The sequence below is a fragment of the Hyla sarda genome, chromosome 6 (assembly GCF_029499605.1).
Source record: "Hyla sarda isolate aHylSar1 chromosome 6, aHylSar1.hap1, whole genome shotgun sequence".
NCBI lineage: Eukaryota > Metazoa > Chordata > Amphibia > Anura > Hylidae > Hyla > Hyla sarda.
The window spans coordinates 130,453,438-130,479,981 of NC_079194.1; the positions used below are offsets into that span (position 1 = coordinate 130,453,438).

The 26,544-nt window shown below is 44.0% G+C and overlaps 1 protein-coding gene across 2 annotated transcripts in view; it reads left to right on the forward strand.

Moving 5' to 3' along the window:
• Positions 1 to 17,465: 17,465 nt before the first annotated feature.
• LMCD1 (LIM and cysteine rich domains 1) overlaps positions 17,466 to 26,544 on the forward strand; it is a 63,048-nt gene continuing 53,969 nt past the window's right edge. The window contains exons 1-2 of one of the 2 annotated variants that reach the window (XM_056525008.1): positions 17,514 to 17,524; positions 17,825 to 17,886. The gene's annotated coding sequence lies outside the window, so the exon portion shown is untranslated. Of the gene's footprint in view, positions 17,525 to 17,824; positions 17,887 to 26,544 lie in introns of both variants that reach the window. The other variant, XM_056525007.1, reaches the window with a different exon arrangement.

Here is a 26,544-nt window from a genome sequence, read left to right on the forward strand (position 1 = left end):
CAGCGATGTCACTGATGTCACAATGTCACGCAGCATCAGAGCATCGAGGAGGAGGACGACGTGTGGGCATGGTAAGTTACCTGCACGTCATCTTCAGTGCTCCGACCACCGGAAGAGCGGTGGATGGAGCACTGAAGTGGGGCAGTACACAGGCATACAGCCTCCAGTCATACACTGTATATGGCTGAAGGCTGTATGTCTGTGGGGGAGCTATACTGCACCTAATGTGGGGAACTATACTGCACCTAATGTGGGGAAATATACGGCACCTAATGTGGGGGAAACTATACTGCACCTAATGTGAGGGAACTATACTGCACCTAATGTGGGGGAACTATACTGCACCTAATGTGGGGGAAATATAATGCCAACCTAATGTGGGGGAACTATACTCCCAACCTAATGTGGGGGAACTATACTGCCAGCCTAAAGTGGGGGAACTATACTGCCAGCCTAATGTGCGGGAACTATACTGCCAACCTAATGTGGGGGAACTACCACCTAATGAGGGGGAGCTACAGCTCAATGTGGGGGAACTATACTAACAACCTAAGGTGGGGGAACTCCAACCAAATGTGGGGGAACTATACTGCCAACCTAATGTGGGGGAACTACAACCTAATGTGGGGGAACTATACTGCACCTAATGTGGGGGAACTATATTGCCAATCTAATGTGGGGGAACTATACTGCCAACCTAATGTGGGGGAACTATACTGCCAGCCAAATTGGGGGAACTACAACCTAATGTGGGGGAACTATACTGCCAACCTAATGTGGGGGAACTACAACCTAATGTGGGGGAACTATACTGCCAACCTAATCTGGGGGAACTACAACCTAATGTGGGGGAACTATGCTGCCAACCTAATGTGGGGGAACTATGCTGCCAACCTAATGTGGGGGAATCATACAAAAATATTAAATTGTACTATTCTGATCCCTATAACTCTTTTATTTTTCTGTATATGGGGATGTATGAGGGTCATTTTTTGCGCTGTGATTTGTAGTTTTTATCGGTACCATTTTTGTTTTGATGGGACTTTTCAATTGCTTTTTAGATATTTGAAGTGACCAAAAATGTGTAAATCTGTTTAGTGCACTATTAAGACTTTTGGGAACCCACTTTTGATTTTGCCCAGGGCCACGCTAAGCCTAAGAGTGCGTTCGCACTGGGCGTATACGCAGCGTATTTGACGCTGCGCAAAATTTATGGCAGCAGCGGGAAATACGCTGCGTATCCCTTGCTCATTATACACATAGGGCTTTCCGGCGGCAGCACTATGTGTGTAGTGAGTTTTGGAGGCGGAGCCGCGCGTCACAGACACGCCGGCATATGGCTCCGCCTCCAAAACTCACTACACACATAGTGCTGCCGCCGGAAAGCCCTGTGTGTATAGTGAGCAAGGGATACGCAGCGTATTTCCCGCTGCTGCCATAAATTTTGCGCAGCGTCAAATACGCTGCGTATATGCCCTGTGGGAACGCACCCTAAAACCTAAAACCGGCCCTGGTAAGACGGACATGCTCCTCCTCCAGACCTCCCCTGTAGCATGTGCTGCGCGTTCCATGACGTGGAGTCACGGCAACGCAAGGGTGAGGGTGGCACGGCCAGGTGGTTACTGTGCAATACCAGCGGCATTGCTGTCGATATCCCACTCTCCCAGAACGTCTTACAGCAGCCAATATCTGCTAGAGGTGATTTTTTCATTTTTAAATCATCAATTTGTAATAAATTGTGTAATTAATTGGTTATATAATTAGTATTATGATGATAGGGTACGCTAGCACTACCATCTTTCTATGGATTCTCTAGTTAGTTAGTCACCCTAATGTTTTAGTTTAACAGCTTTAATGATAACAGCTATTATTTATTCATTTTATATATATATATATATATTTTTCAGATTTTTCCTCAGCCATGTACACTAAGGGGTATCATTATTTGTGCATGGTAGAAGCAGTTTACCCCTTTTCCCGAATTCTAAATTATGCGCAGAAGCGCTAAATTTATCAATCAAGCGCAATGAGCTTCATAAATTGGGGGTAAATATAGTAATCTCCTCAATCCACTCTTTGGAAAATAGAATCGATGATTTAGAGCATCTTGCTACGTTAAGTCCAAGATGGCTTATATTTGCGCAAAAAAAACAGCTCTTGCGGCAAAATTTTTGGTGCAAAGGAAAAGTACGCAGTTAATAAATCCATGTGTACTATAGATGTCACTCCAAGGTACCCTGATTCAGCCACATCTGGAGGACATGCTCTACCAAAACATGCGCAAAAAAATGCGCAAAAAAAGGGCTTGCGCAAAATTTTGCGCAAAAAAATACACACAAAACAGGGGTAAACTCTTTGATACATGTCCCCCTAAGAGTTTATTTCTTCTTCCTTCATGCTGCATTTTTATTTTATTTACTCATTCGTTCAGCCTCAGTCAGACCCATCTGTGTCACATATTAAAGGGGCAAATGGCTACCTACTGATAGTTAAGATTGAAATACATATTGTTCTGATTTATCGTTTTAAACTTGCATGATACTACATATTGTTCACACAGAGCACCTGACCTGGGCTGGTTTACTGAGTGCAATTCACATAGAGGGACATTTATCAATGTTTGCTTATGTATTCCTTTTTTTAATACTTTTGTTCTTTAATTATTTTTTTTGCTCACCGTATATGCTCGAGTATAAGCCGACCCGAATATAAGCCGGGGCCCCTAATTTCACCCCAAAAACCCAGGAAAAGTTATTGACTCGACTATAAGCCTAGGGTGGGAAATACATCATCCCCCCTGTCATCATCCCCCCTTCATCATCACCGCCTGTCATCATCCCCTTATCATCCCACACACCCCCTTCATCATCCCCTTACCATCCCACCCCCCCTTCATTATCCCCTTGTCATTATCCCACCCTCCCTTCATCATCCCCTTATCATTCCACACACCCCCTTCATCATTCCCTTGTCATTATCCCACCCACCCGTTCATCATCCCCTTTTCATTATCCCACCCTCCCTTCATCATCCCCTTATCCTCCTAGCCCCCCCTTCATCATCCCCTTGTCATTATCCCACCCCCCCTTCATCATCCCCTTGTCATTATCCCACCCCCCCTTCATCATCCCCTTGTCATTATCCCATCCCCCCCTTCATCATCCCCTTGTCATCATCCCACACCCCTCCTTCATCATCCCCTTGTCATCATCACACACCCCCTTCATCATCACCACATGTCATCAGCCCCCCCCCCCCCACTCCTTCATCATCACCGCTTGTCAATGTCTGATACAGTGGTCTTCAACCTGCGGACCTCCAGATGTTTCAAAACTACAACTCCCAGCAAGCCCAGGCAGCCATCGGCTGCCCGGGCTTGCTGGGAGTTGTAGTTTTGAAACATCTGGAGGTCCGCAGGTTGAAGACCACTCTGGCCTTCGACATCATCCAGTCCATCTTCACCGGGGGGGCCTCTTCTCCGCGCTTCAGGCCTGGAATTGAGCCGTTGCCTTGACGACGACGCACAGGGACGTTACTCATGAACGTCCCTGTGCGTCGTCGTCAAGGCAACGTGACTATTCCAGGGCTGGGCCCGAAGCGCGGAGAAGAGGCCCGCCCGGTGAAGATGGACAGCCCGGAACGACTATCCCTCCGCACCAGATTGTCCCTGCAGCACAGATGGCCCGGACTAGCGCACCCTAACGTCCCGCCGAGCGGAGGTGAGTACAGAACTAAAGGGGGGGAGGGCGAGAGCTGGATGATGTCGAAGGCCGCAGTGGTCTTCAACCTGCGGACCTCCAGATGTTTCAAAACTACAACTCCCAGCAAGTCCAGACAGCCGATGGCTGCCCGGGCTTGCTGGGAGTTGTAGTTTTGAAACATCTGGAGGTCTGCAGGTTGAAGACCACTGAGGGCGGAGAGTTCACTCGAGTATAAGCCGAGGGGGGTGTTTTCAGCATGAAAAATCGTGCTGAAAAACTCGGCTTATACTCGAGTAGTTATCAACTGGTTTCAGCCTGATAATTTTCTTTCACGTAAGCAATTTTTTCTTTTTTACTTTGGTTGTAGCTTTTTCTGCTCCATGTTTGAGCTGGAGTAAATTTTGTAAATTTTTAACTTTGTTGCGACTTTTTTTTGTGCTGTTGCGACTGTCGCAGTTAATAAATACCAGACTACCCGTAGTCCATTTTAAAATTATTACTACGTAGTTACGTTTTGGAAAACTTGCTTTTCTCGCTTTCCAGTCAAAATGTCTCACGAAAAATCGCATAGTCGCAGGTGCGACATTTCTGCGACATTTTTAGTAAAAAATCACTTGATAAATGCCTGTCATAGAGATCATGAGCAAATTGTGCAGGTCTGTTTATGTATGTGTGCATGCAAGCAAGTGTGTATTAGTGTGTGTATGTACATGTGTATATGTGTGTCTGTGTGTGTGTATATATATATTTATAAACACACATGCACGCGTGCGCGCGTGGCGTGAGTTTGTGCTTTAGGGTCCACACCATAATGTAATAGGCTGCGCACGCCTATGCAAATATGCATCTTGAGCAGCAGGTAAATCTCATGCTAAAAGTTGCCAGGAGCTTTAACCCCTTAAGGACTTAGGTTTTTTCCGTTTTTGCATTTTAATTTTTTTCTCATCACCTTCTAAAAATCATAACGCTTTAAATTTTGTACCTAAAATTCCATATTATGTCTTATTTTTTTGTGCCACCAAAAATCATAACTACATGCAGGAAAATTTATACGTTTAAAATTGTCATCTTCCGACCCCTATAACTTTTTTATTTTTCCACTTACGGGCCGGTATGAGGGCTCATTTTTTGCGCCGTGATCTGTTGTTTTTTATCGGTACCATTTTTATATTGATCGGACTTTTGGATAGCTTTTTATTCTATTTTTCATGATATAATAAGTGACCAAAAATACGCTATTTTGTACTTTGGAATTTTTTTATTAAATGATCTTTATTAACATTTTTTTTGCAGTGTAATAACCCCCCCATAGTGGCTATTACACTGCACATACCGATCTCATACACAGATCGTTGCCGTGCATTGACACGGCAAATATCAGTGTTATCAGCGGACGATTGCTCAAGCCTGGATTTCAGGCTTGGAGCAATCAATCGCCGATCGGACGCAACGGAGGCAGGTAAGGGGACCTCCGCTCGCGTTCTAGCTGATCAGGACATCACAATTTCACATCCTGCTGTCAAACCATCATCAGAGTTATGCTTTAAATGGGCACTCTTATTAAAAATAATTGTTGCTATTGCACTCCTTATGGTAAATAAAAAATCTTTCTAATGTACTTTGTTTAAAAAAAAATAAGTTTTCTATGTCTCCCTACTTATCCAGAGCCCATTTCCCCCTATCTCTTGCACATACATTGGACTCCTGCTGCCCTGGCAGAAGTCCAAAATCAGGAAATGCAGTCTGAAGTGCTGGGGGGGGGGAGGCAGCCTTAGCCAACCATAGCTCATCTCACACACTGAACTACTCTGGGCTTTGTGTAGCAGAGTGAGGGAGGAAGTTCTCCCCTGTATGGTTTCAGATGATGTCATGCCTGCTGGGTAATGCCCCTTCCCAGTCTGTGATTCTGATTGAGCAGAAAATTCAGAGCAATATCAAGATGAGGGGCAGTGATCTGGGACGATTATAAAATTTAAAAAGGCCATAAGAGGTACTCTTTAAGTCTTTGAGCAATGCACTACACAAACACATTTACTAAGTAGTGTATACTGTGTGTGCAGTATGCCTGTAGTCTATGCTATGTAGTGTGTGTGCTTTATGTATAGCATATGTACAGTAGTGCTATATGTAGTATGCATGTAGTCTGTGCTGTGTAATGTATGTGTGGTGTCCCAGTGCGGAACACACCTGTCTACATGCCCTGTCAGATGGATGTCACTTTAAAATGTCTGCTTCGGGCTCACTGCTCACGGTTATATATATTGTGTTTTATAATTTATTGCACTGGGATATCTATTGTTAAATGTCCTTGAATGCCTTATTGTCCCTTCAAGAGTTAATCTTATCTGTGCAAGAGGATGCTTGAGGGATCACATGATTGCTTCAGCCAATCACGGCTTCTGCTCTCTCAGGTCTGTCTAGATGGGGAGGAGCTAGTTAGTGTAAGTCTGGAGAGGAGAGTGAGGGAAGGTCAACTCCAGACCTCTGCTGTGGATCTGTACCACACCACATGAGGACAGACCAACGAGACCCAGTTGCTGCAGCAATCTGTTCCTGAGCGACATCACCCTTGAAAGGATCCCGCCAAACCAGGTTGCCCATCCAGTCTGTCCAGTCAAATCCAGGCCAAAATCCGCTGTAGGAAAAAGAGCCAGTGAGCCGACAAGCCCCATTAGCAAAAGAAAAGGGTAATGAGAGTGAAAGCCTTTGACAGCTCTGGTCCATACACGGCCACCCTGGCGATAAGTCCTAACATAGAATTCCACAAGTGAAATGCAGATTCATTGATTGTTAGCTTCAAAGTCTAATTCAAGTTTACTAAATTCAAGTTCCAGTCATACAGTCAGTCTGTCCAATTCAAGCTCAGACCAATCTACAATATAAGGGTGGGTTCACACTACGTTTGTAGTGTACGGGAGCTGGATCCAGTTGGGAGGGGCGAAAACCGTCTGCTCCCGTATCCCAGCCAGATCCGGCCCGAGCCCATTCATTACAATGAGCAGACCGGAGCCAAACGCTGACTCCGGTTGTCTAATTTTTGCCCCGTATACGCTTTTCTGACCGGACCTAAAACCGTGGTGTACTACGGTTTTTGGTCCGATCAGAAAACCATATACAGGGCAAAAATGAGACAACCGGAGTCAGTGTTTGACTCTGGTCGGCTCATTGAAATGAATGGGGTTCGGGCCGTATCCGGCTGGGATACGGGAGTGGCCGGTTCTCGCCCCTCCCAACCAGATCTAGCACCCGTACACTACAAACATAGTGTGAACCCACCCTAAGTCAGGCAACAAGTTAGCCGAGGAGGACTATAAGTCCCATAGTGCCAAGAACAACTGTGATTCTCAGAAGCATCCTTCAGTGAACATTGCACTAAGTGGGTTGTTTCTGTTTACACTGCAAGTTCCTGAAGTAAAGTGGTTTCCATATCCTGGCATTTGAGGTATTTATTGCCTGGCACAGGCAACTGCTTATCCTTAGTAGTGTGGTGGTTAACACTTCTGGTGTCATGAACTCTATCTTGGTCACAACACCCCATCAGTACATCATACACGCTCCCTTAGTGACCACACATGTGCAGTGTGTGAAGTGTATGTTGTGAATATTGGTTGGATGCGTGTGTAAGCCTGACAATGCCTGTTGGATATTGTTGATTATCTGTAGGATTTGGTTTACAAGTGGTGCAAATCACATGAAATAGATAATAGCCAACATTTCTTATGACTCCTTACTCCCCTTTACTGCCAAGTACTGCCACAGTAGGCAATATTTCTAACACATTATGAACAAGACAATTGAGAACTAAGATTCATAAGTCACTGTGCATTAAATGTTGATTGACAGTCAAGCTTCCCAGTATCAACATTACCAAACTTTACATCATGATTGACAGCAGGACTTCACAAGATGATTGACAGTCAGGCTAAACCAGATCAGTATTATTAAATAGGTTTATAGCGCACTTGGTTCCAGGGCAAGCTTCACATTGTTAACCTTTCCACGCTTTACAACATGATTGACAGACAAGCTTCATATTTTTAACATAACTAAGCTTTACAACATGATTCACTTTATGATTTAGAGTCGAGCCTCACAAGATAATTGACAGCAAAGCTTAACAGGATGATTGACAGTCATGCTTTAAAAGAAGATTGACAGCCAAGCTTCACAGGAAGATTAAGAGCTAAGATTTACAAGATGAATGACAGCCAAGATGAACAAGATGATTGACAGCCAAGCTTTACAAGATGATCGATAGCCAGGTTGTTATTTATTTATTTATTTATTTATTAATATAGCGCCTACAGATTCCGCAGCGCTTACAATTATGGGGTACAAACAAAGACAAGTATCAGACATAAAATTGCACAATAAATATTCAAACAAGAGGTGTGGGTATATATTGAGGTTATGTTGAGGCCAATTAGAGATGTGTTTTTAGGCCACGTTTGAAACTATGGATGTTGTTTTTGAGTCTGAGGGACTGAGGGACACGAGTGAAGTCTTGGAGACGGGAGTGAGAAGTTCGGATTATAGAAGATGTTAGTGTGAGGTCATTCGCAGATCAGAGAGAACGTGTAGGATGGTAGACAGAGATGAGAGAGGAGATGTAGGGAGGTGCAGCATTGCGGAGAGCTTTGTGTGTGAGACTGAGGATTTTGTACTGTATTCTGGACTGAATTGGTAACCAGTGTAGTGACTGGCACAGGGAGGAGGTGTCGGTGTAGCGGCTGGAGAGGAAGATGAGTCTGGCAGCGGCATTAAGGATGGACTGGAGAGGAGAGAGTTTGGAGAAAGGAAGGCCTATTAGTAAAGAGTTACAGTAGTCGAGGTGGGAGTGAATCAAAGCAATAATGAGAGTTTTAGCAGTTTCAGTAGTGAGAAACGGGCGGATTCTTGAAATGTTTTTGAGATGCAGGTGACAAGAACGTGAAAGAGACTGAATATGGGGAGTGAAAGACAGATCAGAGTCAAGTATAACTCCAAGACAGCAAGCCTGCTGCCCGGGAGTTATGGTAGTACCACATACCGAGATGGGAATGTCAGGGTTAGGTACAGTATCAGTTGATGGAGAAAAGACAAGAAGTTCTGTTTTAGAAAGATTTAGTTTCAGATATAAAGAGGACATGATGTCTGAGACAGCAGAGAGACAGTCACTGGTATTCTGTAGGAGTGCAGGGGTGATGTTGGCGGAGGAGGTATAGAGTTGGGTGTCATCAGCGTAGAGTTGGTACTGGAAACCAAATCTACTGATTGTTTTTCCAATGGGGGATGTGTAGAGTGAAAAGAGTAGAGGACCCAGGACCGATCCCTGGGGGAACCCCGACTGCAAGGGGAAGAGGAGAAAAAGTAGAGCCAGAAAACGAGACGCTAAAGGAGCGGCCAGAGAGATAGGAGGAAAACCCGGCGAGAGCACAGTCCTTGAGACCGATGGAGCGGAGACTACTGAGGAGAAGTTGGTGATCCACAGTGTCAAAAGCCGCAGACAGGTCCAAGAGAATCAGTAAAGAGAAGTTGCCATTTGATTTGGCCGTCAGAAGATCGTTAGTGACTTTGGTTAGGGCCGTTTCTGTGAAGTGAAGGGAGCGGAAACCAGACTGTAAGGGGTCAAGGAGAGATAGCGGATAAGGCGGGAGTAGACCAAGCATTCCAGGGGTTTGGAGATAAAGGGGAGATTTGAGACGGGTCTATAGTTGGCTGCACAGGACGGGTCCAGAGATGGTTTTTTCAATAGTGGGGTTATGATAGAGGGTTTGAAGGAGGAGGGAAAGACCCCAGAAGAGAGGGAGAGGTTAAAGATTTTAGTTAGGTGACAGCTGATAGCAGGAGAGAGAGACTGGATGAGGTGTGAAGGCATGGGGTCACTAGAGCAGGTAGTGGGGCGGGTGGAGGAGAGGAGCCTGGAAACCTCATCCTCCGTTACAGGCTCAAAAACTGAGAGTGATGAAGAGGAAACGTGGCTGGGAATTGGATCAGAACTTTTAGGGGACTGGGAGAGGATTTCATCAAGAATGTCATCGATTTTAGTTTTGAAGTATTTGGCCAGGTCTTCTTCAGCACAGAGATCAGTGATTGGGGTCTGTACTTTAGGCCGAAGGAGAGAGTTGAACGTGTCAAAAAGGCGTTTTGGGTTGTTAGACAGCAAGGAGATGAGGGAGGTAAAATATGTTTGTTTGGCGAGATGAAGAACAGAGTAATAGGATTTAAGCATGAATTTATAGTGCAGATAGTCTGAAGAAGTCTTAGTTTTCCTCCACAGACGTTCAGCACACCTAGAGCATCGCCTGAGAAAGCGTGTTGTTAGCGTGTGCCAGGGTTGCTGCCGTCTGTGTCGAAAGGTTCGTGTTTTGGAGGGTGCCATTTGATCCAGGGTAGACTTTAGGGTGTCATGGTAATGTTTGGCTGCTAGATTAGGGCAGGAGAGGGAAGAGATTGGTGATAGTGAAGATTGTAGAATGTCTATAAATTGACTGGTGTTTATGGCACGCAGGTTTCTGTAAGTGTACAAGGTTGGAGTGTCTGGAAAAGGATAGGAGTTACTGACAGAGAAAGAGAGAAGGTTGTGGTCAGAGAGCTCAAAAGGAGAATTAGTGAATTTAGAGACAGAGCAATGTCTAGAGAAGATCAAATCCAGTGTATTCCCATCCTTGTGTGTGGGAGAGTCAGTAAGCTGTGAAAGGGCAAAGTAGGAGGTTAGAGGCAGAAGTGGAGATTGGGGTATCGATAGGGATATTAAAATCACCCATGATGAGTGTAGGTGTTTCTGAGGAAAGAAAGTGAGGGAGCCAGGTGGCAAAATGATCCAGGAACATTTGGGGAGAACCAGGAGGACGATAAATGACCGCCACTCTGAGAGACAATGGGCGGAAGAGCCTGAGGGTGTGGACCTCAAAAGAGGGAAATGTGAGTGAGGGTAATGGGGGGATGACTTGAAAAGTGCATTGTGGGGCTAGAAGCACCCCAACTCCTCCATCATGCCTGGTGTCAGATCTAGGGGTATGCAAAAAGTGAAGGTCACCATAAGATAAAGCAGCGAGAGAAGCAGTGTCAGAAGGTTGTATCCATGTTTCTGTGAGAGCCAGCAGATTAAGAGAATTAGTGAGAAATAAGTAATGGATCTGGGTGAGCTTATTGCACACAGATCGAGAGTTTAGAAGAGTGCAGTTAAAATTTGTAGTGGTTCCGCAAGAGACAGGTAGTGTAGAGCAAATATTCCTGAAAGGTGGGCCAGGGTTAGGAGCAATGTCCCCAGCAGCTAAAAGCAGAAGAAAGAAGAGGGAGAGCAGATGGCTGGGTGAAGTGATGAAGCGACTTCTGTGCTGTACCATGGAATGAGGTGGTTTATGATGGTGAGCAGTGCATGCGTTCAATACATAGGTGAGGGAAGGAGGCATGGACAGACGTATATAGAGTCCACCAGAGAAATCAGTGGGGGATATAAGATAAAATGTATCGCAATGATGTAAGTAATAAGTGAGTGCATGTTTGTTTTTTTGTTTTGTTTTCTGAAAAGAGTGACTTTTGCAGTTATAATGTTGAGTTAGTTCCCTTTTGTTCCCTTCTGGTTCAATTCTGGTATAATTCTTGATGTCACACTTAAGAAGCACTTTAGATAGCAGCTTTAGATGGCATATTTGAATGTCTCCAGACCTATGGTCTAACAGACCTGTTAGGTTACACGCTCCGGCCATACACGCTGGTCGTGAGTGCATGGTCCCGTTATCTGTTGCTGCCGGCGGGGCTGGGATTCCCATCGAGGGACACGCCCGCATGCGAGCCCCAGTCCGTCACTCACCTGGTGCTTCTCCTGCCCCTGCCTCTCAGAGCTTTGATATTTAAAGGGCCAGTGCACTCATTACTGTTATTCACCTGTGGCTCATTTATAAATTCCTCCACCCTTCTCCCTTCCCTGCTGGATCTTTGTTGCCTTGTGCCTTAGAGAAAGCATTCCTGAGAGTTGCCTTACCGTGTATCTGATCCTTTGCTCTGTGACTTGACCTTGCTCCTCTGCCGCCTGCCTACTGACCTCCTGCTATGTCCTGACTACGCTACTTTGCCGCCTGCCTTGACCTTCTGCTATCCTGACTACAAGCTGCCTTATCCCTCCTGTGCCTTGCATCTCCTCAGCCGACCTGTGTGGTCGAGCCGTGCCAGGGGTAGTGACCTGGGTGCCGCCTGCCACAACAAGTCCATCCCGCTTTCTGGTGAAAACCAGCGGCACCTTAGACTCTGCTCCCTGGTACGGTCCGAGTCATCTGCAAAACAGATCCAGCGGATCCACATCCACCGGAGTTCCTGTGTTATGAAACGTGAGTGTTTCACAGGCTTTACAAGATGATTGATAGCCAGGCTTTACAAGATGATTGACAGCCAGGCTTTACAAGATGATTGACAGCCAGGCTTTACAAGATGATTGGTTTGTATACATCACAAGATATACCATGTAGATTATAAGATTGCTCGGTTAGACAATGAATGTGTTCTGTGTCACCACTGTTTAGGAGATCCATATTTACAGCTTATGTTATTGGTAAATGATTAAAAAAATTGTACCTTAAATGTTCACCTGACTGTCTGACCTCCAGTCAGCACTCAGCATCTGTAAGGAATTATTGAGAAAAAAATCCACAGAAGTTACAAGACTTTAAGAACTGCTCCAGGTTCAAAGATGAAATACTTGGAAACTTAACTTCTCCTCAACATCCACCCAACCACATTCCTCGTACTTCCCCCTGCGCCAAGAACACAGTCTCCAGTCTATGTGTTTTCACATTATCCTCATGGATACTGCCCCATATAAGAACATGAAATTAGCTGTGCCCAGATGGTGCCCCTGTGGGTTCTTTACTAGTGTTGTCTATGGCTTCACTTTGGAGAAATAGTTTCTTCTGCGTCTGTGCAGAGAAAACATTTATTTTGGACATTCATCTAATTTCCCGAATTCCAAGGCTTGGAGGAATGTTACTATAATTAGGGCATATAGTTGCCAACCAGGAACCAGCGTCACTGAGGCTGAGGCGTGGCATCTTTGTAACAGTCTCAGTTTATAGACTTCTCATGAGATATGCAATGTGCTGATAGATGAGTGGAAGGCAGGACCAATAAACACTGACTCACATCCTGGGGAAGGAACGGCCATGTATTGTGCATCTAGTGGTGAAAGTGAGGACCATACTGAGTGCAGGGCACAGGGCCAGACTGACAGCTTATGTGGCATGGTGCCAAATTACAAATAATATCCAATCCCTGTGGAGCTGTTATGACTACGCTTAGATGAGTCTTGTCATAGAAATGTCTATTCACTTTCATTCAAGCCGACCCATTCATGATAGAGGATTAGAGGATTTCACAAAATATTACTATAAATTCTTACTGCTTTCTTGGGATTTGAAGCATTATATATATATATATATATATATATATATATATATATATATATATCGAATATATCAATAATATGAAAGAAAAGGTTGGCTTCTTTGGGAAACTAAATGCATTCACTTCCGGTACAGTCCATTCAGTATAGCTCCTATTGATGTTATCTTTATATAGCACACTTATTTAGATGGAAATCTCCCTTAATTTATAGAGCCAAAGTGGCCACACTGCCTTGTGTCTCCTCTACTCTTTCACTTTAAAGGAAATCTGTCATCAGTGTCACCTGCACTAGCCTTTTTAGTAGTGCAGGTGACACTGATGACAATTATACTCATCTGGTCCCATTCCGTGCTGTGGTTCTCTACCTATCTACTTCGGTATCTTTAGCTCCGGGCCCAACTTGGAGCATAGGCGGAGCTTAGTGATGTCACAGCTGCTGTTCTCTGCTGTGATGCGGTGATGTCACTAAGCTCCACCCATGCTAAGTCGGGCCCGGAACTGAAGATACCAAAAAGTATAGATGAAGAACCACAGCACGCAATGGGACCAGGTAAGTATCGCTGTCATCAGTGTCACCTGCACTACCTGTCTCTATTTGTGCAGGTGACACTGATGCCAGATTTCCTTTAAGCAGAGGTACATGATGAGGGGAATCTAAATCCTTTGTTGTATGTGTATGTATATATATATATATATATATATATATGTGGTGACCGCGGGGTGTTGCAATGGATTTAGCAGGGTCTGGTAGTATTAACCCTGGGGGCAAGATGTTGTTAACCCCTTAGTGTTCGTGACGCCAGGATGTGGTTGTTTCAATATAGGGACCGTCGACAGCCAGCCCAAAAACGGCATGCAATGAAGGAATGTCCACAGCAAGGGTTCTAAAGTAACTGGAACTTTTACTTGCAATATGCAGGAAACAGTCTTTACAATAATGCAGTTTCCTCAGAGGCAACTTGGACACAGGAAACCTCGCAGGCTTGCTTGGACCTGTAGTTATGGTGAAAATGCAGCAGGCCACTGTGCTACAAATATATATATCTTAAGCTGAGTAGTAGTCACTTGATTTGCAGAGATATTTGTAACTCACGGTTTAGAAGTGGCTGCTGGTCTTCAGGCTTAGGCCTAGATGAGATGAATTTGCAGTATACAGGACTTTGTGCTTTCTTTAATGCCAGGAACAAAGAGAGAGAATTAAGAGACTACAGCCCCTTATATACTAGGGGGCTGGACTAAAGCCCATTGGTTGTTAGTTGCCTGGGATACCTGTGCTCATGGAACTCTGGGTATATCACATGACAGTAGTTCACATGACCAACACTTTATACACTTTTGTACAACTTTATACATATGAACATTAGTTACACATAACGAATATACATTGCATTTATATCAGGCAACAAGGGGGGAGCCCTGCAGGAGAGCCCTATGGACCTAAGGGACTCTTGCTGAGGGGACTTAAAGGGGTACTCCAGTGCTTAGACATCTTATTCCCTATCCAAAGGATAGGGGATAAGATGCCTGATCGCAGGGGTCCCGCCATTGGGGACCCCCGTGATCTTTCACGCCACCCCCCGTTAAAATCAGACCCCGAAGCGTGTTCGCTCTGGGTCTGATTACTGTCGATCATGGGGCCGGAGCATTGTGTTGTCATGGCTCCGCGTGTGACGTCACGCTCCGCCCCCTCAATGCAAGCCTATGGGAGGGGGCGTGACAGCTGTCACGCCCCCTCCCATAGACTTGCATTGAGGGGCGTGTGTGACGTCACATGGGGGCGAAGTCGTGATGTCACAGTCTCACGTCACCGTGGTCGGGAGCCGAAGCCTCCAGCGTTTCCTGAAGCCGCAACAGTTGGGTCCTGCAGCCGAGATCCCGGGGGTCCCCAGCGGCGGAACCCCCGGGATCTGACATCTTATCCCCTATCCTTTGTATAGGGGATAAGATGTCTAGGGGTGGAGTACCCCTTTAAGGATGGTGCAGGAGAGGTCCTGTACCGGGACACCACATAATTATTTTTGAGACTTCAAGATCTGTCTAGGCTGACAGTTTTACAAAAAATCATATAATCCATATGCTGCTTTTGTGGTTCTGAGGTCCTTCCAGGCATAGGGTCCAACTGTAAATGTAACCTCTGCAACCCCTAATCGTATGCCACTGCTCTTATCTTTATGCAATTTTACACAGTGAATAAGCGCACATTTACCATAGAAGCAGTCTACGCAGCTGCAGTGGGGCCTGTTACAGGTTTGTCCCATCCACGTTGTAATGAATGATGAGAACCTGTAATGTTAGAAGGCAAGAAAGTTAAAAATGCAATGGGACATTAGGACTTACTCTACCGTAGACATGATCTCCTAGGGGCTGAAGGCAATGAGGTGGCTGCACTTACAATCTGGGTGGTATTTTCAGTTTTTCTTCAACATTTTACTCAGTACAAAACATTTTGCAGAACATTGCAGCCCCCATAGGAGCCAATAACCCTCAGTACAATTTCCACAGCTGTGCAGAGCATTACATAAGCATGAAGCCACAGACGTATACAGGTTATTGCACAGTCATCCAGGTGGGACTGATTAATGGCTGCCCGTCTCTCAACCTTCAATACTGCAGGCTCTGTCTTACCTTACATATAAATCATTCTAAGCCCCCTCTTGTACCTTTGGGGGAAGGGGCAGGTAAAGACGTGGAGTCCTGGAATTGCTGCACTCGGAATCTTTGATGAATTTTCCCTGTTCACAGTAGATTAATGGGACCTGCTATGAAGCAATTAGTGATGGGAGTCCCAGGTCACCCCTGGCACGATGACTTGACTGCTCACTAATGGGGGGAATGTTTTGGGGAATGAGCGAAGAAGAATGCTCACAACAGCGGACCCCCTGCCCGAGAACGTTGTGTGTGCCCCATGTCACCTCTGCCAGTCAGTCTCTTCTGAATTTACAGACCCTAGTATTTTCTGATCACTGTTTATGACTTATTATAAAACCACAACAGGCAATCCTCTATATAAAAATGCACGTAAACATAGAAAACCAGAGAACAGAACAACATTGTATTACATTAGGATTTTTGATTATGTTAATCCCTTTCTGACTTTTCCTTTAAACAAAGTTTAATCAGTCGCAGCCCCGGTTCATGTGTCCTCCTTATTTTTAGCGGACAGGATTGTGTTGATTTTTAGAAGTGGCGGAACGGTGCAGCGAGACAATCCAGGGAGATGAAACACTAGTGTATATAAACATGTGGGAGATGTTGATTCTTGCTGGAGTTGATCATACACACAGTACACACGCACGTACTCATGTTTATACGCCGTCAGATGGGGAAATGCTATTGTCCTAAACAAGATTAAATGGCAAGAGCTCCACAAGCCAAACATGAAGACAACTCTACATCTGCTCGGACCAGCACAACATCACCTGTGATGAACCTAAACCGGGGTAATAGACAAAAGCTTGAAAAACAATTCCTATGCCCAAGATCCCTATTTTTACATGCTGAATGATTCTATAGTCTTGCAAATCTGTGAGCAGTACACAGGCTGCTGTCTAATGCCCGGGGCCTAATTAATACACGAGGGGAAGCATTTGTGGTTACCCCCTCCCAGGAGAGGAGATAAGGAAAAATATACTAGCATATTGTTGCCTACATACAACTATTCAGGGACATACAGTCCCACCAAGTGATAAGATAAGTTGCACACAGTACTAACATAATACCACACTTGATAGTACCATAAAGCAACCACATTATAGTACCCTGCAGCCTAGGGCAGCCTCTTGATGGAGGCACAGCTCCCTCCCCCACAAAAGCACCAATCCCCCGCCACCACAAAATACCCCTCTGGTACCCCAACCCCCCCAATAACAATATAGCAGTAGTGGTAATGGTAGTGGTCATGGAGAGTCAGTATTATTTGTACCTTGTATAGCGGTGTTATTAGGGATACTGGTCTGTGTATAGTGGTTTTTATTTCCTTACAGTATGTATTGTTTAGTCACTGCAGAAGTAATATGTTGTCCCAGAGTAGAGGTATTATGGTGGTGGCCCAGAAAGGAGTTGCACCCCTGTACCATTGCTGCCCTGTCAGGCAGACTCCATTCCGTGACCCCTGGGCCTCCCCTTCACCTATGTGCCCTGAATAGTTAAACCATGTATATGTTATCCAATGCAATGTACATAATTTGTTCTATACCTTTAAGTAATGTTGCTATGTGTTGTAACCAGGGAAGGTACCAGTGAGCATGTGACCTACAGATTGACCTGTGGGACCCCTCCAGAGTCTCCCCCATATAAGCCAGCCTCTCTTTTCTCTTTTCCTGCTTAGCTGAGTTACAGTGAGGTCAAGTCAGGAGAGAGTGTCTGGTGTCCTAAGGAGGCCTAAAGTCTACCACGCAGCCACAGATCTACAAGTCCACTACCCCCCAGGTCCAAGTCAAAGCCTGGTAAGCTACAAATGGGGTAAAAACTGTCATAGTCAGTCTCAGTCAAGTCAGTCCAAGTCAAGTCTGTCAAGTCTGATGCTGTGTACAGAGAACGAAAGAATGTCGGCAACTCACCGTTTCTTCTCTTCTTCTCACAAGTTAGTCCTTTGGAGGGGGCACAGTCCCGAGGTCCCCGTTATATGTCCCAGCCTAAGAAGCAGTCTGATGGAAAATTCCCAGGCTGAAGAATGTGTGTGTGATATCTTTGCTATTCAGTCGAGAGACTAACTTTGTTTTGTGAAGCATTATTGTTGTTTCCAGGTTCCTGCAACATTCAAGAAAAGTGCCTGGTGGACTCACCAAGAACACCTGTAACCATTTGCGTAAGTGTATGTGCCCGGCTTTTAGCCGAGAACTCTAAACGTACCAGAACTGTGGAGCGGTACTCCAAAGAGAAAAATAGATATATTTTCAGAGTATTATATACTGTTTGTTTCTTATTGCACAAGTGAATGCAAATATTGTCATTGTTGTATTGTTTAAGGCACATTGTAATAAAGTGTATAATATCTTTTCTACTCATGGCAATTTGTATAGGAGGTATCCTGACTATGTCAGGTAAAGCATATCCACTACCTCACTGCCATGACAGTTACAAGCAAGGTACAGAGAATAATAGTACCTTTGTACAAAAGTTATTAGTCCATAGTATACTAACAGTCAGAATAGAATAAATAATTATAATGTAAGTTCATGTACAGATAAGTCAGTAATGTACATAGCATGTTGTGTATCTAAACTAGTCAAATATCTTGTCTAGTTAGGACTGTAGCTAACCAGTTAATATTTCCAGTCCTCATCAGTTTTAAAATGTCATATTTAAGGTCTAACTATTTTCCTGTCCATCGTGTACAGGGTGCTCTACTGGCCAGAGAGTTCTCCTGGAAGCCTAGGTAAACATGTACAGTGACAGAGCTACTATGTGTGGTCATATTGTCATATTTAGAAAAAAAAAAAAAAAAAAAGGGTATTTGCTACTTGCATAATGTTCTGGGGAGAAATAGCTATAGCCAAAGGGCCCCAGCGGCAAAAGGCATTCGGGTTTTGAGCCTCCGGCAGCCCGATTCGGATCAAGTATGTGCTAACGTACACAGTTGTAAGTCCTAAAAATCCCTCATGTTTGCATCCTTATCCCAGTTATTCATACCTTTACCAAAAAGGAGCATGTATGGAATCTTCCCCAGTTGTTTATTCACCAGCCCTGAGAAGGATATTGTTTTAAAATGCTACAGGAACTGTTTGTTGCTATCACCAGGCCTCAGTGGCCATATCATGTCATCTGCCCTCCAGGACTGGGTGCCAAGGACGGATGTTGTTAAGAGGGGGAGTTTGTGGTGGGCCAGTACAGGAGTTGCACCCCTGCACCATTGCTGCCCTGTCAGGCAGACTCATTCCGTGACCCCTGGGTCTCCCCTTCATCTATGTGGCCTGAATAGTTAAACCATGTATATGTTATCCAATGCAATGTACATAATTTGTTGACTTTGAATTGTGTAAGGGGCCCAACATTTTTGATGGTAGCCATGCCAGCTACTACTGTCAATGATGGTGCTCCTGGTGTACAGGAGCCCATTTCTGCTGCTGAAAACTCCTGTGAGGTGGCATGGGGGAGTGAGGCATCGGCACTGAAGACATCTTCCTGTTAGTGCCCCTGTGAGTGTGTGTATGTATGTGTATATATATATATATATATATATATATATATATATATACCTTGCATTGGAGAGGGGTTCTAGATAGATATACAGTACACAGTGTCGTGTCCCTGTACAGAACATGGTTCTGTACAGTCCTAAAGTCCCTTCAGGTAGAGTCCCTCAAGTCCACAGGGCTCTCCTGCAGGGTCCCCCAAGGTCATTATTATGGTATTCTATCGTATATTAATTATATATGTTTATTTTAGGTATTGTACAGTGAATATAAACTATATGCAAAGGTTATTAGGATGTTTAAACTGTATAGGACCTTCTTAAGGTCATGTGATATGGTCATGTGATATGTGATCGCCTGATATCCAGAGTTCCATGGGCACAGGTAACCACAGGCAACCAGCTACCAATGGGCTTTAGTCCAGCCCCCTGATATATAAAGGACTGTAGTCTCCACACTAGGTATCTTTAGTTTCTGCTTTATTCCTGGACAATAAGCAAGCACCAGTCCAACCAAGCCTGAGAGGTTCCCTGTGTCCCGGTCACCTCTGTGGAAGTTGGATATTTGTAAAGACTGTTTCTGCCTTCTTCAGTAAAGTTCCAGTTGCACCAAAACCTGCTGTGGACTCTCATTTAATATATGCCGTTTATGGTTGGTTGTCAGCAGTGCCCTACACCATACAACCATATCCTGGCGTCACAAACACTAGGGGTTAACAACATCTTGCCCCAGGGTTTAATACCATCTGATCCCACCACTCAGTCTGCTAAAACCGTAGTCCCGCCATACACCGGTGGTCTACCACAACAGTATGGGGGTATTGTTCTATTCTGGTATGGCGGTGTTATTTAGTCAAGGTATGACAGTATTGTTCTGGTATGTTGGTGTTATTTAGTCACTGTATGGCATGGTTATTCAGTCATGGTATGGTGGGATTGTTCTGGTATGGCGGCAAATGGGGGAACACAACCTAAGGCCATATTTACACATCAGACAAATGAGGTTTTGCCTAGGGTGGCAAAAATCTTTGCACCAGCCCTGCCTACAGAACCATACAACAGTATTCAGTAATATACAATGCCCATATAGCACTGCCATACAGTTAAAACATAACAGTTATAATACCCAAATAATACATTGTATCAATTATTACAGATGAGCAGTACCTAAATAATACTGTATCTGGTTATATGGTCATGTGAGTTGATGGGAAGTCAACCGGAGATAATAAGACAATCCCCTATTTACCCATGTTCTACCACCATTACAGCATCCACAGAATGTACCCATCTTTCCTACAACAAAGCTTACTATCAAATTTCAGGAAAAGATTTAAGTAGTAATAGCAGCCGCATAATACTTTCCCCAGCTTTCCCAGGAGCAGCTACAGATAAGTAATTGCTGAATAAAATTAGTTTAAAACAGTCACCTAGCTTTGAGAGTGTCTCTTGGTGATTCTTGGGCATGGCAATGGGCGTCAAAAAAAACAATGCTACCCGAACCATGTCACATGGCCTTCTCAATGCTTGCTTGTTTTCTTTCTTGGACTTAGCTCTCAGACTTGGCAAAGCTGTGTCTGGCCCGTGTGGTTGTAACAGGAGACGAGGGGTGGAAGTGATGGAGGGGCAGCCTGGAGGAAAAATTTTGGGAGCAGTCTGGACAAAGGCTCTAGTGTGTGGATTAACCCTTTATGGGGTGAGGGTTCTAAAACCCAGCCACCTTGTAAATGACTTCTTATGCACCTGGCACTAGGAGAGCGGGCAACAATAAATTACAACATTTAGAGGAGATTCTGGGGAAGTGTGAAAGACAACACAATGCATCATGTGTTTACAGATGTAGCAGACGTAACTAGATGTGTTAACTCACCAAGTCTGACTGTTACCTCTGCTGCATTTATATCTGCATAGACTTGTGAAGACGTAGAGATGTAGCAGGGTTAACAGTCAGAAGAATCATTGTGCGTTAAGTAGATGCTTTAACCCACTGTCTGACTGTAAACTCTGCTACATCTGTGGAGTCGGAGTTCAACACAGGGTAGATGCAGAGCAGATGTTATGGCCCAAGGGGCAGATGGTATTAACCCCTTCTTGTGGTGATGCCAGGGCGTGGTTTAGCCTTAACCACCCGAAGGTAATACAACTGATCCTGGGTTAGGCAGGGGCAATGAAGTCACCAATGCCAGATTAAGGATAACGGCAGCTTTACTTAGGCAAGACAGGTGATATAGTCTTTGCAGTACAGACAAATATCGCAGGGAGGTGACCAGTGACACAGAAGGACCTCGCAGGCTTGCTGGGACTTGCAGACTGACTTTACTGCAGGCCACGGTGACTAGAGATTGACTTGACAGAGATCGTGACTGACAATGAGATGACTTTACTTACTGATGACCGACTTGTGGCTGCAGGACTTTAGGCTTGAGGCCTCCAATGCTCTGGACACAGACACTTAGACCCCAGCATACAGCAGAAGAGCTGGAAGAGCAATGTGCTAAGAGAAAGATTGCAGCCCCTCTCCTTTTTACATAGAGGGGCTGTGCAAGGAGCCCTTAAGTCACTTGGTGGGGTCACCTGGTCACTGGAGCCCTCTGGGTAACAATCATGTGGTAGAAACATTAAAGTAACAATACATTAAATGAGGCAAACCTATATACATAATGGGGGTATGCTGCAGGGGAGCCTGTGGACATGCAGGGGCTCTGCCTGACAGGACAGGAGGACAGTACGGGGCCGCATCATCCCGTATTGGTACATCACACATCTGTAACTTTAAGTCTGGTAAGCCCCACAGACATGTTCCTCCATATTATATGCCGGAGCCCAAAATGATATCTTCAGCTGCAGTGTAAATCTGTGAACTGATCCTTGGAATTTCGATAGAAGCTTCCTGTGTGACTGTCAGCTGCACTAGATGCAGGTCCTTAGCAACTCTTCCGCAGCAATAACAAATCAATGCAGCCTGCCAGCATATAATAACATTCACATACTCAACACCCAGCTTTCCTATTGTCCAGAATATTCAGTCTAGCTAGTGACATGTCCTCTGCTTCCACATAAATGCAAATAAGACCCGGTCTTATTTTCGGAGAAACACGGTAGTAAAATAAAATAAAACCTATATAAATTAGGTATCCTTGTAACCGTATGAACCCACAGAATAAAGATCTGGTGTCATTTTTGGCTCGGCTGCGGGAGTCTGTAGGCAGAGGTGAAAAACGGCTATACATGAAGGATGTTATAACGGGTCTTAACGGATGAATATGCCCTTTATTTTGATGGACATTATTCAGCCTTTAGCACCCGTCATTTCATCCGTTATTACACATCCGTTTTTACACAGGAAACGGATGTTTAAAGGGGTTATCCAGGAAAAAACTTTTTTTTATATATCAACTGGCTCCAGAAAGTTAAACAGATTTGTAAATTACTTCTATTAAAAAAATCTTAATCCTTTCAGTACTTATGAGCTTTTGAAGTAAAGGTTGTTGTTTTCTGTCTAACTGCTCTCTGATGACACATGTCTCGGGAACCGCCCAGTTTAGAAGAGGTTTGCTATGGGGATTTGCTTCTAAACTGGGCGGTTCCCGAAACACGTGTCATCAGAGAGCACTTAGCCAGAAAAGAACAACCTTAACTTCAGAAGCTCATAAGTAATGAAAGGATTAATATTTTTTTATAGAAGTAATTTACAAATCTAATTGAAAAATAAATATGTGTATCGGCACCCAGACAAGAGAAATATAGCAGGTGGGTTGAGGTACTTACTGAGAAAAAGGGACACTGTGGAGGATAAAAAAAAGATAAGGTTGATTTTATTCTGATGTAGTGAAACTTTTTTTTTATTTTGGGTGGAGGTCTCCTTTAGAAAAAAAGATAATGATGATAATAGGAAACAAAATAAAATGTATAGATGGAGTCCTTAGATGAGTTCACACACAGTTAATGATGTATGCACAGTTAATATTGGTAGGACTCACATTGAAAACGTCCTGTAATAGTTACACTTTGCCGATGTTGTAACTTACTTATGATACAAACTAGCAGGCTCGTAGTTACTGTTGATTAGCGCTAGGGAGGGATACTTCGGGACAGTGCTCACTGTGTACACTGTAATAAAAATCGGTTATAAATTAATATGTAGATAGTGCTTGTATCGTCCGCTATTCCACACTCCGTGTGTTTGAATGGTATTAAGGCACCACCACGTAATTAAACATATGGAACCTCAGAAACTGCCTGCAAGTACTGTGCCACCATCAATTTAACACAGACTGTTGAGCGGGTATAGACTAAACATTGCTCATGCTCCCCAATATGTATTATACTCTCAGGTTCACTACTCAGGTAAGTCCTATTAGTTCAATAATCGCAATACAAAAATCCACATGTATGATGTAGCGATACTGGCTCTTTTCTTTTTTTTTTTCTTTTCTCCCTACGGGGTACCTGGTTCATGTAGCTCTTGTTCACGGTCCTGGAAATGCCCAGTTATTCCGCAGTGGTAGAGTTCCGGGGAATGGAAGAAGATGTCCTGATGACGAGATCCTAGAGAAACACAGTGTCCGGGGGGTCCCAGCGGGTATATGCACAGGGAGATCTGCTCTGGCCAGTAGCGTCTCACCGGTGCTACCACGCTGTTAGCTAGTCAGGAACACACCGCAATCTGTAACCTGCTATGTGACGTCACACTTACAGCAGGGCACAAGGGCCAAACAGCAATCTAACGCGTTTCTGACCTTCGTCAGAGATGAGTGATGGTGACAGGTTGCGGTTATTTATACCTGATTCCCCCTGGTAGTCCGGTGTATCTCCCCTCAATAGTCCAGCGGACTTCTCCAGTGGATCCCCGATTTTGGTTGCAATTCTAAAATGCATATAGTCTATGATCAGGTGGCATGCACAGGATAGTCTCTTTGCACATAAAACAGTCACGCACATTATTTAAAGTGCCCTAACGTGATTCCCTGATTTAAAATTTCATATATGCAGTGGCCCTGAGCTGTTATCACAAAAAATGCATAGGAAACGCATCTATCCAAAACGTCCAGTCTGAATTGTGTCCAAAATGTCATATGTTAAAAAGTGAGCAATGCTAAGCAAAAAACTGGCAGTTCCTTTTCCCCTATAGCCTTATTCTTTACTAACCTTTCTTTTCCTCCTATAGCCAGCTATATTGAGACACATTTCTTGTTTTTTTTTTTTATTAATTAATTAATTTATTTTTTCGAGCTTTTTAGAGAAAGGCAAACAACTCCAGGTCCATATTTAAACCAAATGGAGACATGGTGTTAAGGTTAAAAATCCAGCGGTTTTCCGCTCTCGACATTGCCGCTATATGGTCTCCCCCTCTCCAATGTTTTTTAACCTTTTCTATACCCCAAAAAAAGAGGCATCATGCTTTTCCGTATAATGTTTTGAAAGGGGGTGACCCAAAAATCTACGTTCAATGTTGTAGATGTGTTCCCCAATTCTTGTTGATAGGAGGCGTTTCGTTCTCCCTACGTATGTCTTGCCACAAGGGCACTGTATCCCGTACACCACATCCTTGGATTTACAGTTGATATGGGACTTTATAGAGAACTTAAAAGACCCATCCCAGCTTTCCACTTTATACACTGGGGATCTTTTCTTTGCTGTTTTTTTACACCCCTTACAGGAACGGCATGGAAAAAAAGCCGTCTTCCTGAAAGAAAGATGATGGCTGATCTTTATTTTCCCTTTTCTTTATAGTGGGCACCACCTGATTCCCTATATTAGATGTTTTTTTGAAGGTTAAATATGGTTTTTCCTGTAGGAATTGTATTATGATACGGTCCCCCCTCAAAATTTCCCAGTGTTTTGACACAATTTTTTTAAAATAATTGCTGTGTTTATTAAAGGTAGTGATTATTGGAATTTTTATATTTTCCACATTCTCATTGGGGTTCATCTTCTGGTTTTTTTACAAGGAGGGTGTCTCGGTCAGTATTTTCCACTTTTTCTGCTGTCTTTACTAGTACATCTTTTTGATTTCCCTTCTGTAGGAAATCTCTCTGGAGATCTTCTGCTTCCATTTTGTATTCTCAACCTTTGTACAATTCCTCCGAAGCCTGATGAACTGGCTTCTAGGAAAATTTTGCAGCCAAACTGGAAGATGGCAGCTATTTAAGTCAATGTAGCTGTTGCTATCAGTCGCTTTCCGTTATGTTTTAGTTAGTATCTTGTTTCCCTCAATAAAAATTGTCAGATCTAAAAAATATACTTCTGAGAAACTGATAGTGGGAGTAAAACTTAGATAAAACTCGTTTTTATTTAAATTAATTAAAAATTCATTTAAAAGTGATTCAGATCTGTTGCATATAAAAATTATATCGTCGATATAACGCCGCCAGAGGACCAGATTTGACGCTAAGCCCACCCCTGGGAGGATAGTGAGTTCCTCCCAGAGGCCCATGTATAAGTTCGAATATCCTGGTGCAAATCTGGTCCCCATGGTGGTACCCCATGTCTGGAGATAAAAAGTGTCTTGGTATAAAAAGTAGCTGTGTTGCAGAATAAAAGAAATGCAATCCCCTATAAAAAAAAATCTACTTGTTCTTGGGGCAGTGCATTATCTTTTTTCATAAAATGTTCGGCCGCCTCTCGTCCTTTCTGATGCTCTATGATGGTATAGAGAGAGGTAACGTTGAGTGTGCCTAAGATATACCCTGGTTTCCAAACTACCTCCTTAAGGATTTAAAGAGTGTGGGTAGTATCCTTAAGGTATGCTGGGAGTTGGACCGCATATTTTTGGAGGTGGGTATCCATGTATTTAGACAGGTTCGCTGTAAGGCAGTTGATGCCTGATATGATTGGTCTCCCAGGTGGCTCTGTTTCGGATTTGTGGATTTTGGGTATGTGATAAAAGGCTGCTATCCGAGGATGTTTCTGTAGCACAAAATCCGCTTCTTTTCTATTTAAAATCCCACTTGCTTTTCCTCTTTGTACCAGACTAGTTAGCTGGTCATTGTATATTGTAGTAGGGTCCCCTGGCAGTTTCTGATAAGTTTTGGCATCACTTAAAAGGCGGAGTGATTCCTGATGGTAATCTTCACTATTTTGGTTTATTATACTTCCGCCTTTGTACGCGGGTCTTATTATGATTCCATTGTTTTCCTGAAGAGTCTTAATAGAGGCTTTTGAGGTATTATTTACTGGAGCCTTGTGTGTGGATTACAGCTTATTTGAAGTAGTGGTTTGTAGAAAAATATATAAAGATAAGGGTTGTACCACTCCTGCCACGTGACACTACATCCCTCATTGTACACGTCAGTCCACATACACAACCCTGTTTCATGCGTCACGGACATG